Raw genomic sequence first — 14,772 nt, forward strand, 5'->3', positions numbered from 1 at the left:
TTTAAGACAAAACATAAATCATGTCAATAAATTGATCTTGACAACATAAAGAGATTCATCATCAAGCACAGTATGATAAAACTGTTACAGGGTTCCATGTCTTCTGCATCACTAGTTTTCTTGACTACCCGCTAACTGCTTGTTCCCGTGCCAACCACTGAGGCCTACCTCTCCCCAATTATTCACCACAACTGGTTGATGCTACAGCCACGCAAAGCTGCCATAGGTTGTTAGCATCCATCTTGAGGGAAGGCGATGACCTCATGGTATTATCACTGGACTGTTAATCCAGAGACCAAGGTAACGTCCTGGGGACCCGGGATCGAATCCCGCCATGGTAGAATTTGAATTCAATAAAAATCCAGAATTAAGAGTCTCATGATGACCAGGAATCCATTATCGGGAAAACCCATCTGGGCAATTAGGGATAGGCAATAAATTTAAAAAGAAATCTTGTGTAAGAGGCCTTTGCATGAGGCCTTGTGATCTGGTATCTTGTCTTGGCATTCGAATTGTTCGCGTTAAGCTTGATTCCTGGGATGACTGGGGGTTGAGCAGACTGCACCTGTATTCTCTCGAGTTTGGGCAAATGAGAGGTGGTCTCACAGAAACGTGCCAACTCCTTCAAGGGCTAGACACAGAACGGATGTCTCTCCCAGGCTGTGGGCTCCTGAACTGGGGTGCACCGTCTCAAAATAAAACTCAAAGTATCATAGGCCCGGGGAAAGGAGGAAGGTCTTCACTCATAGAGAGTGGCGAATGTTGGGAAATCTCTCTCCCGGAGGGCGGTGGAAGCTCAGTCCAGTCCATTGCAGACAGATATTGATAAACAGCCAGCTGCGAATGACATCTAGGATTATGGGAAGACAACGTTGAGGTCGATGATCAGTCAGGATCCAGATTGGGATAGCAGTCTCAAAGGGCTGAATGGCTGGCTCCTGCGTTCCAACAGGAATTCTGATAAAATGCGACAACAGCAGCAACTTCCGGCCACGTTCGCGTGAACATGGACCTACGGTGGTGATGGGATGATGCCAAATGGCCAATGGCTAAGATGGCTCATGTGTAGCTAGCATTCCTGCTGGGAACGGGCATGGCCAGAGGTAGAAAATACTGACATACCACATCGCATTGCACAATAATCACGCTTGCCACTGCTTTAACGCTCACTTGCTTTCCAATTCAACTTTAACATCACTGTGCAGCGCAATGCTGGGATGACTTAGTGCCAGACGAGACCTAGGGTGAGAAGGGCTTGGGAAAAGATATAAGGAGATCTAAGGGGCAACTTTTTCATGCAGATGGTGGTACATGATTGGAATGAACTGCCAGAGGGAGTGGTGGAGGCTGGTACAATTCCAACATTTAAAAGGCATCTGGATGGGTATATGAATAGGAAGGGTTTGGAGGGATATGGGCCGGGTGCTAGGAGGTGGGACTAGATTGGGTTGGGATATCTGGTCAGCATGGACGGGTTGGACTGAAGGGTCTGTTTCCGTGCTGTACATCTCTGTGACTCTATAATTGGCAATAATATTGCTTTCTGAGGCACAAACAGAAGGAGTAACTCTTCCCAGCTCCACAAGGATGCAATGGACCTCCATCTCCCGTGTCTCCCGGACAGCTATGACTTCCATTTGGCTCCCTCACCACATCCCATCAACGACTCGCCTTAATGCTGTGGAGCATCCTCATGGCGGCCCACTCACCTGAGAGATTGTCCCTGCTTGCCAGCCTCTGTATTGCCCCTGCCAGCTTTGGGTAAATTTTCAATTTCCCTCGCTAGAAACGAGGCACAGGAAGTAAGAAAACCTGGGCCTCAAAATGGCTACCTACTCTGACGTCCCAGTAGCCACTTGCGATTTTCTCTCCCCCAGTTCAAAACAATGGCCTATGTTTCTACTCCAGAACCTCTTTCAATGCCAACGGGCCCTCCAGAATGGGCTGGTTTGGTCTGACACAATAAAACAGCTGGCACATTTCCAACCAAAGGTTCACTTACCAACCATGATTTAGTCCCTTTGTTGACTATGTAAGCGCCCATCTTCTAGGCTTTCAAGTTCAAATAACAATACAATGTAATAATAATTGTGAAAATAAGTCTCCCTTCTTCCCGCATGTTTCAAGAGCTCATTCTGAATCGATACTCCAATTTACAAATCCATGCAAACTCATCTTCAAAAGCTAATTGGAGCATAGAATCAAATCCCTACAGCAGGCTATTCAGCCCATTGCCCCTCCGAAGAGCATCCCACCCAGACCCACCCCATCCCTGTAACCCTGCATTTCCCATGGCTAATCCACCCAGTCTGCACATTCCTGGACACTATGGATGATTTAGCATGGTCAATCCACCTAACCTGTACATTTTTGGAAACTGGAGCAAACCCATGCAGACACGGGGAGAACGGTGTGGAGTTTGCACAGTCGCCCGAGGGTGGAATCGAACCCAGGTACCTGGTGCTGTGAGACAGCAGTGCTAACCACTGAGACACCGTGATCAGAGCATCTCTGTACCATTTATATTCCCGTGACAAAAGGCCCAATTTTTTTTAAGCTCTCCTGACGTCCTGCCCAATGTACTCCGTCAACAAAACTTGGCCAGAGCCAAAACCTCGTGGCGGTTTGTGAACAGGAGTGTGCACAAAATGGCGGCTGCGTGCAACAAAGTGAGAGACTCCACGTCAATGTACGCCAAAGGCTGTGAGGCCCGAATCATGGGCATGGGAAGGTTCAAATGATAAACTCTGGTTTTACTCTCTTTTTCCTCAGAATTACATCGGAAAATCCCTTCATTTTCACCCACATGGATGGTCGGAGTAGAGGGAGGGGATAGGAGGAAGGAGCGAGCTCGCACAGCCTAACTCCCCATCTTTGATGGGATGCTGCCAATCGGAATTGGCATATTAAATAAAAGAGGACTGTTAAAAATACAAATTGTGGAATCACACAACGCCTCATGTTTCATGTTTGCCAATTCATTCCAAATTGATGGTGTTGTGCTTGCTCCCCATGAAGAGGGAAGAAAAAAATGATTTCATAAATCTACACTCCAATCACCCACACACATCTGTGCTCAGGAGCTGACAATGCAACAGGCATGTAATTACACACAATAAATCTAAACAATTTAACCAAAAACTCTCGGAGAGATGGAATAGCAGGCGTTTGCACAAGAGATAATGGGGTATTAATTTTGTGCAGCCTTCAAATAAGAAAGAACGGTAATACAGTCTAAAAATTACCACAGAACTGCTCGCGATAAGCAGTGGGGCTGAAGCAGATTGGTAACCAGCAGGCCAAAACAAAAAGTTAAAAGGGTAGTCGAAAACACATTTGATATTTCTAGTAAATTTCTCCACAATATCGCGACATTGATATAGTTTTTTGAATATTTTTGCCTGCTCTTAGCTGACAATTGAGTATGTTCTCTTTCGCCAGCTGAGCTTCCCGTCCTTTCGGCCTTTAGCTGGAAGCCATTTTGCCGTCTTCCTGTGTGGGTGTTTGCCTCGTGGATGTCAAAAGGAGTGCTGCAGGCAAAAAGAAATCTGCAGTGCTCAAATGAGCCTTAGCAATCCAGAGCTTCACTGCCACATTGTTTCTACAACTGTAGCCTCATTATTGGAATTAAACCTCAAGGGCACAGTCAGAGAATTCCAAGGGCATTTGATCAGCTCCACCTCACTCGCATGCCCATTCCACCTCTGTCAGCTTGCTAAGTCACTGCCAGCTGGTCATACAACCGTGCGGGGCACTTTACTCTGTTCAGAAAGTTGGGAAATCGTTGGAAACTTTCGCCTTCCCGATTCTTGAAAAGACCGCTGTTCAAAAGCTGTTGTCAACTGTTGGCTCAGTGACACTGTAAGGTTGTAGGTTCATAGAACATAGAACAATACAGCACAGAACAGGTCCTTCGGCCCTCGATGTTGTGCTGACCTGTGAACTATTCTCTGCTTGTCCCCCTACACTATCCCATTATCATCCATGTGCTTATCCAAGGATTGTTTAAATCTCCCTAATGTGGTTGAGTTGACTACATTAGCAGGTAGGGCATTCCATGCCCTTACCACACTCTGCGTAAAGAACCTGCCTCTGACATTTGTCTTAAATCTATCACCCCTCAATTTGTAGCTATGCCCCCTCGTACAAGCTGATGTCATCATCCTAGGGAAAATACTTTAACTGTCTACCCTATCTAATCCTCTCATTCATAATCCCACTCCAGAGCCAAGTGTCCACTCTGGACACTTCACTGCTCACAGAGTGGCCTGCGCATTTGCTGGAGCTGTTCACGAGGTCACCTGATCACAATGCCACCCACTGATGGTGCGGCCGAGCTGCAAGAAAATGCCAATCCTTAAGCCAGGTCTTTTGCCTTTGCCCATCAGTCTCAAGTGTCAGGTTTTGCTCGGCAATGCTGCCCTGAGATAACCTGGCCGTGTCTCACTGTATGAAAGGCGCTCCGTAAATACACTTCCTTGGAGTTTTTTTTTGCTTCCTGAGAACTGAAACAGAAGCCATGTCTACCCCCCTCAGGTGGGTGCCGAAAGGTCCTTTGACACGATTTCAAGAAAGCAGAGGGAGGGAGGTCACCGGTGCTCTCTCTAGGATTATATTTGAAACCAATGCCTACAGAAATGACAATCATGGCATCAGAGAGCTCACTGTGTACAAACTGGACTGCAGGCTCCCTCCACTACATGAGTGATTACAGTTTTATGTCATTTCTATGGTTCTGTAGGGTTTTTTCGAGGAGATTTATTATTGTCTCATGCTGTAGGTAATCTAATCTAATCAAAATCTAATCTAGGTACAGTGAAACGTTTTATTTTGCGTGCAGTACAGGGGCAGATCATACCGTACAAACTGCATCAGGGTGATAGAACAGAGCGAGGAATACAATGTTACGGCTGCAGAGAAGGTGCACAATGAGTGAGGTCAACATTCGATTTGAAATTGGAGAGGTCCAGTCAGAAGTCTGATAACAGCGACGAAGGAGCTGTTCTTGAATCTGTTAGTCTGTGTGTTTAAGCTTTTGTATCCTCTGCCCGAGGGAAGAGGTTGGAAGAGATTGTAACCAGGGTGGGAGGGGTCTTTGATGATGTTGCTGCCTTCCCGAGGCAGTGGGAAGTGTAGATGGAGCCAGTGGATGGAAGGTTGGTTTGGGTGATGGACTGGGCTGTGCTCACAACTCCCTGTAGTTTCTCACTGTCCTGGGCAGAGCAGTTGCCGTACCAAGCCGTGATCCATGCGGATAGAATGCTTTCTGTGGTACATCTGTAAAAGTTGGGGAGAGTCTTTGTGGACATACTGAATTTCCGTAGCCTCCTGAGGGAGTAGAGGTGTTGTTGTGCTTTATTGACCGTCATACAAATGAACAAGGACAGATTGTTGGTGATTGCCACTCCCAGGAACATGATGCCCTCAACCTCCTCCACGGGATTAGAAAGGGCATCGGGGGGACTTTGAAACAGCATGTTCAAGACGGGGGCCCCTTCTCTGCTGCATTGGGTCCATGGTTTCAATTCAAAATCCTATCATTGGCTCGAAACCACTTCAGGTTCGATTGAGGTCATGAGGTAAAGAAAGACTTGCATTTATAAAGCACCTTTCACTCGGTAGCTGAAGCGCAAAATCCATAGAACTGCGGGTGCTGGCAATCAGAAGTTGCTGGAAAAGCTCAGCAGGTCCGGCAGCGTTTGAGGAGCAAAAGCAGAGTTAGCCTTTCGGGTCCTTTCTTCACAATTTCGTTCACCCAGCAGGTCTGACAGCATCTGTGGACAGAAAGCTGGGTGAACGAAATTGTGAAGAAAGGACCCAAAAGGCTAACTCTGCTTTCGCTCCTCAAACGCTGCCGGACCTGCTGAGTTTTTCCAGCAATTTCGAATTTTGCTTCAAAGTGCTTTAATAGCCAAGTATTTTTCGTGAGGTGCCCTCACCATTGTGATGCAGGAGACAGAACAAATCCACACACAGTAAGCTCCATTTAACAGCAATGTAATAAGGATCTCGTAATCTGTCGCTGCTAAGCAAAACAAACATATTGGGCAAAGCACTGAGAAAAGAATTCCTCTGCTCTTTAAATTAAAATCAACCTTTCTAGTCAAAAAGATAGCAGTCCTCAGTTTAAATCCTCAATTGCAGCTCTGACAGTACTGCACAAGGGAGTGAGCCGAGATTTTGAATTCAAGTCCTGGAGTGGGACTTCGAGTCACCGAGATGTACAGCACGGAAACAGACCCTTCAGTCCAACTCGTCCATGCTGACCAGGTATCCCAACCTAATCTAGTCCCATTTGCCAGCACTTGGCCCATGTCTCTCTGAACCCTTCCTATTCATATACCCATCCAGGTGCCTTTTAAATGCTGTAATTGTACCAGTCTCCACCACTTCCTCTGGCAGCTCATTCCATACACACACCACCCTCTATGTGAAAAAGGTGCCCCTCAGGTCCCTTTTATATCTTTCCCCTCTCACCCTAAACCTATGCCCTCTAGTTCTGGACTCCCCGACCCCCGGGAAAAGACTTTGTCTATTTACCCTATCCATGTCCCTCATGATTTTATAAACCTCCATAAGGTGTTTAGGGGCTTGAACTTAAAATTTCCAATTCACTGAGCCATAGCTGACAGAGCACCACATGAAATAGGCCCTCCTTTAAACTCCCTACTTCCATGTGCGTTCCTCATCTCTTGCTGTACCTACAGACTAATGTTTTGTGATTCATGTCTGACGCCTCCAGATCTCTCTGCGTGCACGTGTGTGTGTGTGTGTGTGTGTCTACAAGCTCTCGCCATGTCAGTAGTCTGCTTTTCTATTCTTCCTGGTTTGCTGGCAAGTTCACATTATCCTACATTCGACTCCAAACACCAATTTTCTCCCCACCCGCTGATCTCGGCCTCCTTTCATCTTCTTGACAGCCTACTTTCCTATCGTTACGTCAAACTCAGCAACCCGTCCATTTACTCCATCAAAATAAATGATAAATAGTTGTGGCCCCAGCATTAAGCCCTATGGCACTCCACTCTTGTCAACCTTAGTAAACAGAGTCGGTGTAGTCAACGAACCAACTTTCTATCCGTGCTAATATGTGAGATTAATTAAAAATATCTGCCCCCTACACCATGAGCTCTTACTTCATTTCGCACCTTTTGATGTTGCACCTTGTCAAATGCCTCTAGAAATTCAAGGACATCACGTACACAGGCTCCCCTTTATCTGAACGTGTAATGCCCTCCAAAATTAGTCAAGCACAATTCCCCTTTCACAAAACCACGTTGACTCTGCCTGATTACATTACGAATGTCGAAGTGCTCTGCTATAACCTTCTTAACAGTAGATTCCAGCATTTTCGCAATTTCTACTGGGAGAATGGTCAGTAACTGAAGGATCCAGGTTTAAAACACATGGCAGCAAGGAGAGACGTGAAGATTTGGTTTGACGTCTGGAATGCAGCGCCTGAAATGGAAATGTCAAAGGAAATTGGCTAAATACTTGTAGGGGGAGAAAATGCAGACAAAGGGCAAAGGAGGGAGGATAATTGCATAGCTCTTTCAAAACACTGACAGAGGCATAATGAGCCAAATGGCTTCTTTCTATGTTGTAAGAGTCCATTACTGTGGTACTCTTGCTATTATGTTCCTGGCAGAGACAAAAACAAAACACTCTCCAGAATTGTGCTGTATCCTACTCCACAAATGGACCTATTATAAAGAAAGGATGTTAATAACACATTAGCTGAACCTTTTGAAACCTTGCTCTCTTGCAACGTGCCCTTGTCTCTGCTCTCCAATATGAGATTCACTTCCACCCGGTGATCGCTCTACATGCAGTTCAACCTGGTCTGGAATCTCCATTAACCACCTGATTATACGCCGGACCGATCACATGAACAGCTTTGATCATGAGACATCGCCTTAGACAGCCGCCATCTTCCAGCCCCCACCCCACCAATCTCGAGTTCTGCTGAGAGGTTATTGGACAGAAATGTTAACCCAGAACGTGTTCCTGTCCATTGTGAACCAAAACCAAAACATTGACAGAGTCCACTCAAGAAAGGGAAACGTGACCTTTACTTCAGAAACAACTCACTGCGACTCTGTCCCGCCATAATGCTGTCAGGGATAGCAAAATCATGTGACATTGCATCACTTCCTGTGATGATGGAAACTGTGCTCATTAGCATTATCACACAGTGAGAAATAACCCCTTAAACTACACAACCAAGCCTGCTGGCATTTCCATTTGCAGGCTTTCAGAACCCACACTCTTTCATTGCTATTGACTCAGAGTCACATAGGACGGAAACAGACCCTTCGGTCCATCCAGCCCATGCTGACCATAATCCCAAACTAAACTAGTCCCACCTGCCTGCTCCTGGCTCATATCCCTCCAAATCTTTCCTAATCATCTACTTATCCAAATGTTTTTTAAACATTGTAACTGTCCCCACATCCATCACTTCCTCAGGAAGGTCATTCCACACACAAACCACCTTCTGTGTAAAAAAGTTGCCTTTCGTGTACTTTTTAATTTCTTATGCCCTGGAGTTTTGGACTCCCCCACCCCAGGGAAAAGACTTTGGCTATTTGCATTATCCATGCCCCTCATGATTTTATAAACCTCTGTCAGGTCATGCCTCAGTGTCCAATGCTTTGGTCTCCTTAATTGAGAAAGGATGTCCTGGCACTGGAGGGGGTGCAGAGGAGGTTCACTAGGTTGATTCCAGAGTCGAGGGGGTTGATTTATGAGGAGGGACTGAGGAGACTAGGATTATATTCATTGGAATTTAGAAGAATGAGGACGGGTTTTAAAGAAACATAAAATTATGAAGGGAGTAGATAAGATAGAGGTAGCGAGGATGTTTCCACTGGTGGGTGAAACGAGGACAAGAGGGCATAGCCTCAAGATTAGAGGGAGCAGATTTCGGATTGAATTGAGAAGGAACTCCTTCACCCAGAGGGTTGTTCATCTATGGAATTCCTTGACACTACTTCAGTAAACATTTTTAAAGCTAAGATAGATTTTTTTTGAACAATAAAAGAATTCATGGATATGGTTAGGGTGCGGGTAAGTGGATCTGAGTCCACACACAGATCAGCCATGTTCTTGCTGAATGGCGGAGCAGGCTTGAAGGGCCAGATGGCCTACTCCTGCTCCTAGTTCTTATGTTCTTATGTATGTATCCTCGTGTGGAGCCCCCGTACTGTCCTGGCCCTCAGGAAGGCAGCTTCACCTCTGCCTCAGGATTTGCCAGAGTGACTGCTGTGGCTGCACATGCTGACTCAGCTTTCCATCCTTCACAACTGAACTGGACTTGATTTGACCCCCGTCCACCACCTGCACCCAAACGGCTGCACCATCTTTTCTGCCAGACCCCATCAAGCTTACAACTCGAAGAAGACTGAATTCTCGTCACTCAATTTGCACAGTCCCTGTTCTCACTGCGGTGCTCAACGTGTCTGAGTCCAATATGTGGGGCCCCTGACATTCCTGCACTCCCATTCCAAAACCGTCAGGAACGATTGAAACCCAGATCCCTCAGCTCATCTCCATCGCCTTTACAATCTTCTTCCCTTTCCATTTGCCTGGCCTGGTTGCTCACTCTTAGTCATTCCTGATGAAGGGCTTCTCTTGTTCCTCGGATGCTGCCTGACCGGCTGTGCTTTTCCAGCACCACACTCTTTGTCACTGTTAGCATAAATGCTATGAGTAAAGATTTGTCTGCATGAGTGCTCACTGATCAAACTCTGCTGGTAAATTTTCAAATATTAGTTCTTTGCAATCCACAAAGGTTTGTGCTCTAAAACCAACTAATTAGCCAAGTCAATTCTTTCCATCCACTTCAGCAAATGAATTGGAACTGGAAAGTGACTTGCACAGGTTCAGGTAGGCACTGCTCTGAAAGTATTCGCTTCTGACAGTGCACTGACCCTCCCAGAGAGGCCACAGGAATAGACAGCATCCATAAGTACATGGGACAGGCACTTTGAGAGCTGCAACTACTTATTAACTGCAGGCAGCGATGTATGCACACTCTGAGAATTGAAGACGTCAAGGCGAGCAACTGTGGAATCCTCTGAATCTATCACCAGACTGTCTTGGGGGGGGGAGGGTGTGGAGGGGGAACAATGTCAGTCAGGGAATGGGTCTCGGGGGTAAAACTGTGCGTCTGACTCCCCCTTGGATATGGCAAACTTGAAAAGGTCCTTCTCCCCTCTGAGCTGTAACAGTGACCTACTCGATTGGGAAATAGAAATGTTGCCCTGTCTTGCACAAGGCTAGAACAAGGTAAACACAGAAAGATTTGCGTTTAGAAAGCAGTTCTCACAATCTCGGCCAGAGATGGCAAAAGGGCCAATTCCTGCTCCTAACTCTTACATTGTTGGGATATGCCAAAGCACTCTGGACACAGTACCTGATGAAATGTCTTTGCTGTTGTAATGTAGGAAACACAGCACGCCACAAACTCCCACAACCAGCAAAGCTAGGTCCTTCTTTTGAAGTGAGGGTGTTTGAGGAACAACTGTTGACCAAGGCAGAACCCGCCTGCTAGTTTCTGAAACAGTGTCATGGCATCTGCTCCATTCAGCGGAGAAAACAGACTCTCAGTGTATTGAAATTCCAGAAAGACCCTCCCCAACTTTTACAGCTGTACCATGGAAAGCATTCTATCCGGATGGATCACGGCTTGGTACGGCAACTGCTCTGCCCAGGGCTGTAACAAACTACAGAGAGTTGTGAGCACAGCCCAGTCCATCACCCAAACCAACCTTCCATCCACTGGCTCCATCTACACTTCCCACTGCCTCGGGAAGGCAGCAACATCATCAAAGACCCCTCCCCTCACCCCTGTTATCACCTCTTCCAAACTCTTCGATCGGGCAGAGGGTACAAAAGCTTAAACACACAGACTAACAGATTCAAGAACAGCTTCTTCCCCGCTGTGTTTTTTTAGAAAGGTAAAGAGATTTCATATATTAACTTCAAAACAAAATACAAAGTTTGGAAATTAGTCAGCCTTGCGTAATCTTCATTTCACTGCATCACATGCAATGTTTTCAGCATTTTGGTAATTTTGGAGTAAAATCACAATTGCATAAACTTTTCTCCAGTTCACTCCCAGATGCCCATGATTTAACAATCCCTCTGTAATGGTTCAAAGGGCCAAAATGGTTGTATTCTATACCTAAACTTTTATGATTTCACAGCATTTTTTTAACCTCAAAATAACAGGTTCTAATTGGATCACAAAGTTTGGGAATTTCACAGAAGCATCAATAAGTTCATCTCTCGTTTTTACATAAAAAGTGGCCATTACTTGATCCACAGTTCAGGTGTGAGCACATGTAAACATAACTTTAACCAATAGCATGTTCCAAAACCTCAGCTTTATTTGTACAGGTTAAAATGCAGTGTACATGGCTTTCTGTTACAACAATCTAGTCTTCCATTAACAACATTTTCTTACTGGCCACTTGGGTGTTGCTTTCCTTCCTGGTGGTGGGAATTGGATAAAGATTCATACACCTTGTGTCTTTCACTGTGTCTCACACCTGCACACACACAACATGGGGAAAAATCAGCACTACTGCAGTTAGGCGGTAGTGTGTGGGGAAGGAAAAAAAAAAGAAAAAAATACAAAAAAAGAGTGTCAGACAGCCAAGAAGAAAAAAAAAGAAAAAAGAAAAAAAAAGGAGTCGTTAAAAAAAGGTGTTGGAGGTTCTATTCACTTGAAAGAAAAAAAAGATTTTTTTCTTTGTAACAAATACAAAGCTACATGGAATTTCAGTGCCTCTCTACTAGAGCAACCAGATGTGCATCAACTTCAGCTACTGAAAGAATCCTAAATTTCGGGTTATCCACTGTCACCACCCCAACTTCAATTTCTGATGGCTTGAAGTCAATGGACAGCACTGGGGACAGGCAGGTTATTGCTGTCCCTCCAGTTTGTGCATATATCCAGTCAGGCTTTTCCTTAACTTTCTTTCCCAAGAAGCCTGTGGCTTCTGTCTGTTTGACTCCTGCAGCAGTGGCCTTGAACCCACGATAATAACCAACAGGGTCACACTTGTCAACTTGAGCTCCAAGTTCTTTCGTCAACACCCACCAGTATCATACAGCATCCCAAAGGTCTCATTTCAGCACTCTGTGTATATACTTGGGAAATGTCTGCAGTCCGTTTGTCCACTGGGATATCACAGCAAGATTTGTACTTCCAATTTGCAGCTTCATATCGAGCTCTCTGTACCTGGGATCTGCTGTCCGCTGTCATTACATGATGTTTTCAATTCTTCTTCCTCGTTGTTATCAGATTTCTGACTGGACCTCCCCAATTTCAACTCTAATGTGGATCTTGCTTTATGCACCTCCTGGAATCCTTGCATGCCCCAGTCTGTCAAAACACCTTTTGATCTATTTTTCCTTGTACGTCATGATCTGCCTGTGCTGCATACAAAACACAACTTTTCACTGTACTGAGGTACATGTGAAAACAATAAATCAAATCAAATATTATCTCATATGAGATACAGTACCTCTGACAGTGCAGCACTCCCTCAGCATATGAGTACTGGAGTGCCTTGTCCAGTTCTGGTTGCCCTGTTATAGGAAAGATATTATTAAACTAGACACGGTTCAGAAAAGAATTACCAGGATGTTGCTGGGAATGGAGGATTTGAGATCACAGAATAATCTGGGAAGACTGGGACTTTTTTCACTGGAGTGTAGGAGGTTGAGGGGTGACCTTGAGGTTTGAAAAATCATGAGGGGCATAGAGAAGGTGAATGGGGGAGTTCAAAACACGGGGGCATATTTTTAAAGTGAGAGGAGAACGTTTTTAAAAAGGCAGGAGGCGCAACATTTTTTACACAGCGAGTGGTTCGCGTGTGGAATGAACTTGCTGAGGAAGTGGTGGATGTGGGTACAGTTACAATGTTTAAACGACATTTGGATAAGGACGTGAACAGGAAAGGGTTTGGAGGGATATGGGCCAGGAGCAGGCAGGTGGGACTAGTTTAATTTGGAATGATGATTAGATTAGATTAGATTCCCTACCCAGTGTGGAAACAGGCCCTTCAGCCCAACAAGTCCACGCTGACCCTCCAAAGAGTAACCCACCCAGACCCATTTCCCTCTGACTAATGCACCTAACACCGTGGGCAATTTAGCATGGCCAATTCACCTTAACCTACACACCGTTGGTCTGTGGGAGGAAACCGCAGCACCCAGAAGAAACCCATGCAGACATGGGGAGAATGTGCAAACTCCATACAGACAGTCACCCAAGGCTGGAATCGAACCTGGGTCCCTGGCGCTGTGGTCGGCATGGACTAGTTGGGCCGAAGGGTCTGTTTCTGTGCTGTATAAGACCATGGTAGTGTTCATTCAGACATTCTACACTTATCTCTCTGGAATAGGTACTTCAACCTATAACTGACCCAATGAGCCACAGAGCAAACACTCAGCTTTAAGTTCCTTCAAATGGGAATGCTTATGAGTTGATCCTATCTTAGAATGAGAGCGAGTGCAGTCGAGTAGATATGCCAATTGTATACAATTTCAAGCTCACTGCTTGGCACAGCCTGTGTTGGCTTCATGCCATCTGCGCCACGTTGCCTTGTTTGCTGTCGCAAAGGGAGGTGATAAGTCATGACAACAGATCGTCTCTGGGAGGTTTGAACAGATGAGTCGAAATTCAGCTTGCTGACAGGAAAAGCGAATTTCGCCCTTTGAATTTCTGACTAACACCAAGGTGCATCCCATTCAGACTCCCAGCTAGAATAGGCAGGCATATCGGAAGGTGATGGATGCACTGTGGGGGTGAAATGGGGCCCTGAAAATCGGTGAAGTAACAAATGGAGCATTTCAAGACCATTCCAACGCCAGCAAAACTGACCATCTCTGCTCTGACAGCTCCACTTCAGGCATTCCTTCGCTGACACAAGTCCGGAGCACAAAATCGCTAAGGACTCATCGTAAATGTCAATGGCACTCAGGCAGCTTAGCAAGACAGCTGCCGCAGGAAATGCAAATATCAAGACTTTGTGCAGCGGGAGAAGGGGTTCAGGGGAATTTTTTTTTACAAAAAAGTTGTTGCAATCTGCGGGATGATCAAGACGCTGACAAAAAAGCAGGAATCCTCAGCTATTCTCCGACCTCATATCCTACATTTAAAATCAATGTGTTTCTCGAACATCGGGTTATTTAAACCATCACATGAAATAATGTTATCCCCCCGCCCCACTGCAGTGTGAGGTCAGCTCCATCACATGGTGCGATAAGAATCAAGATTGGCAAATTGTTTCGAATCAGTGAGACAGTGTGGTACAAATCAGGCACTAACTCCCCTCTGCTCGCATCACCGCAGATTCGAGAAAATCAATGTTCTCATAATTGTGTGACTAAAAGATGGATAATTTGCTGGCACCTCACTTAGGCTGTTAACACCGTGGCATGTAACATGGTTTACGCCAGAGCGTGGAGAAAGTTCCCAAACTGACATTTTATACTTTCCCATTTTAATGGGCACCCTCTTTCCTTGAGGAGAAAGTGAGGGCTGCAGATGCTGGAGATCAGAGCTGAAAATGTGTTGCTGGAAAAGCGCAGCAGGTCAGGCAGCATCCAAGGGAACAGGAGAATCGACGTTTCGGGGTCAAGGGGACAAAACCTGCGCCCACACCTCCTCCCTCACCTCTATCCAAGGCCCTAAAGGAGCCTTCCACATCCATCAAAGTTTTACCTGCACATCCACTAATATCATTTATTGTATCC

At 45.7% G+C, this 14,772-nt stretch overlaps 1 protein-coding gene and 1 pseudogene across 1 annotated transcript in view; both read right to left on the reverse strand.

Annotated features, from left to right (window-relative positions):
• The window catches only part of asic1b (acid-sensing (proton-gated) ion channel 1b), a 715,429-nt gene that overhangs the window by 507,327 nt on the left and 193,330 nt on the right, over positions 1-14,772 (reverse strand). The window lies entirely within an intron of this gene.
• On the reverse strand, positions 11,722-12,424 carry LOC122543295 (annotated as a pseudogene).

Source organism: Chiloscyllium plagiosum, chromosome 43 (assembly GCF_004010195.1).
Source record: "Chiloscyllium plagiosum isolate BGI_BamShark_2017 chromosome 43, ASM401019v2, whole genome shotgun sequence".
Taxonomy (NCBI): Eukaryota; Metazoa; Chordata; class Chondrichthyes; order Orectolobiformes; family Hemiscylliidae; genus Chiloscyllium; species Chiloscyllium plagiosum.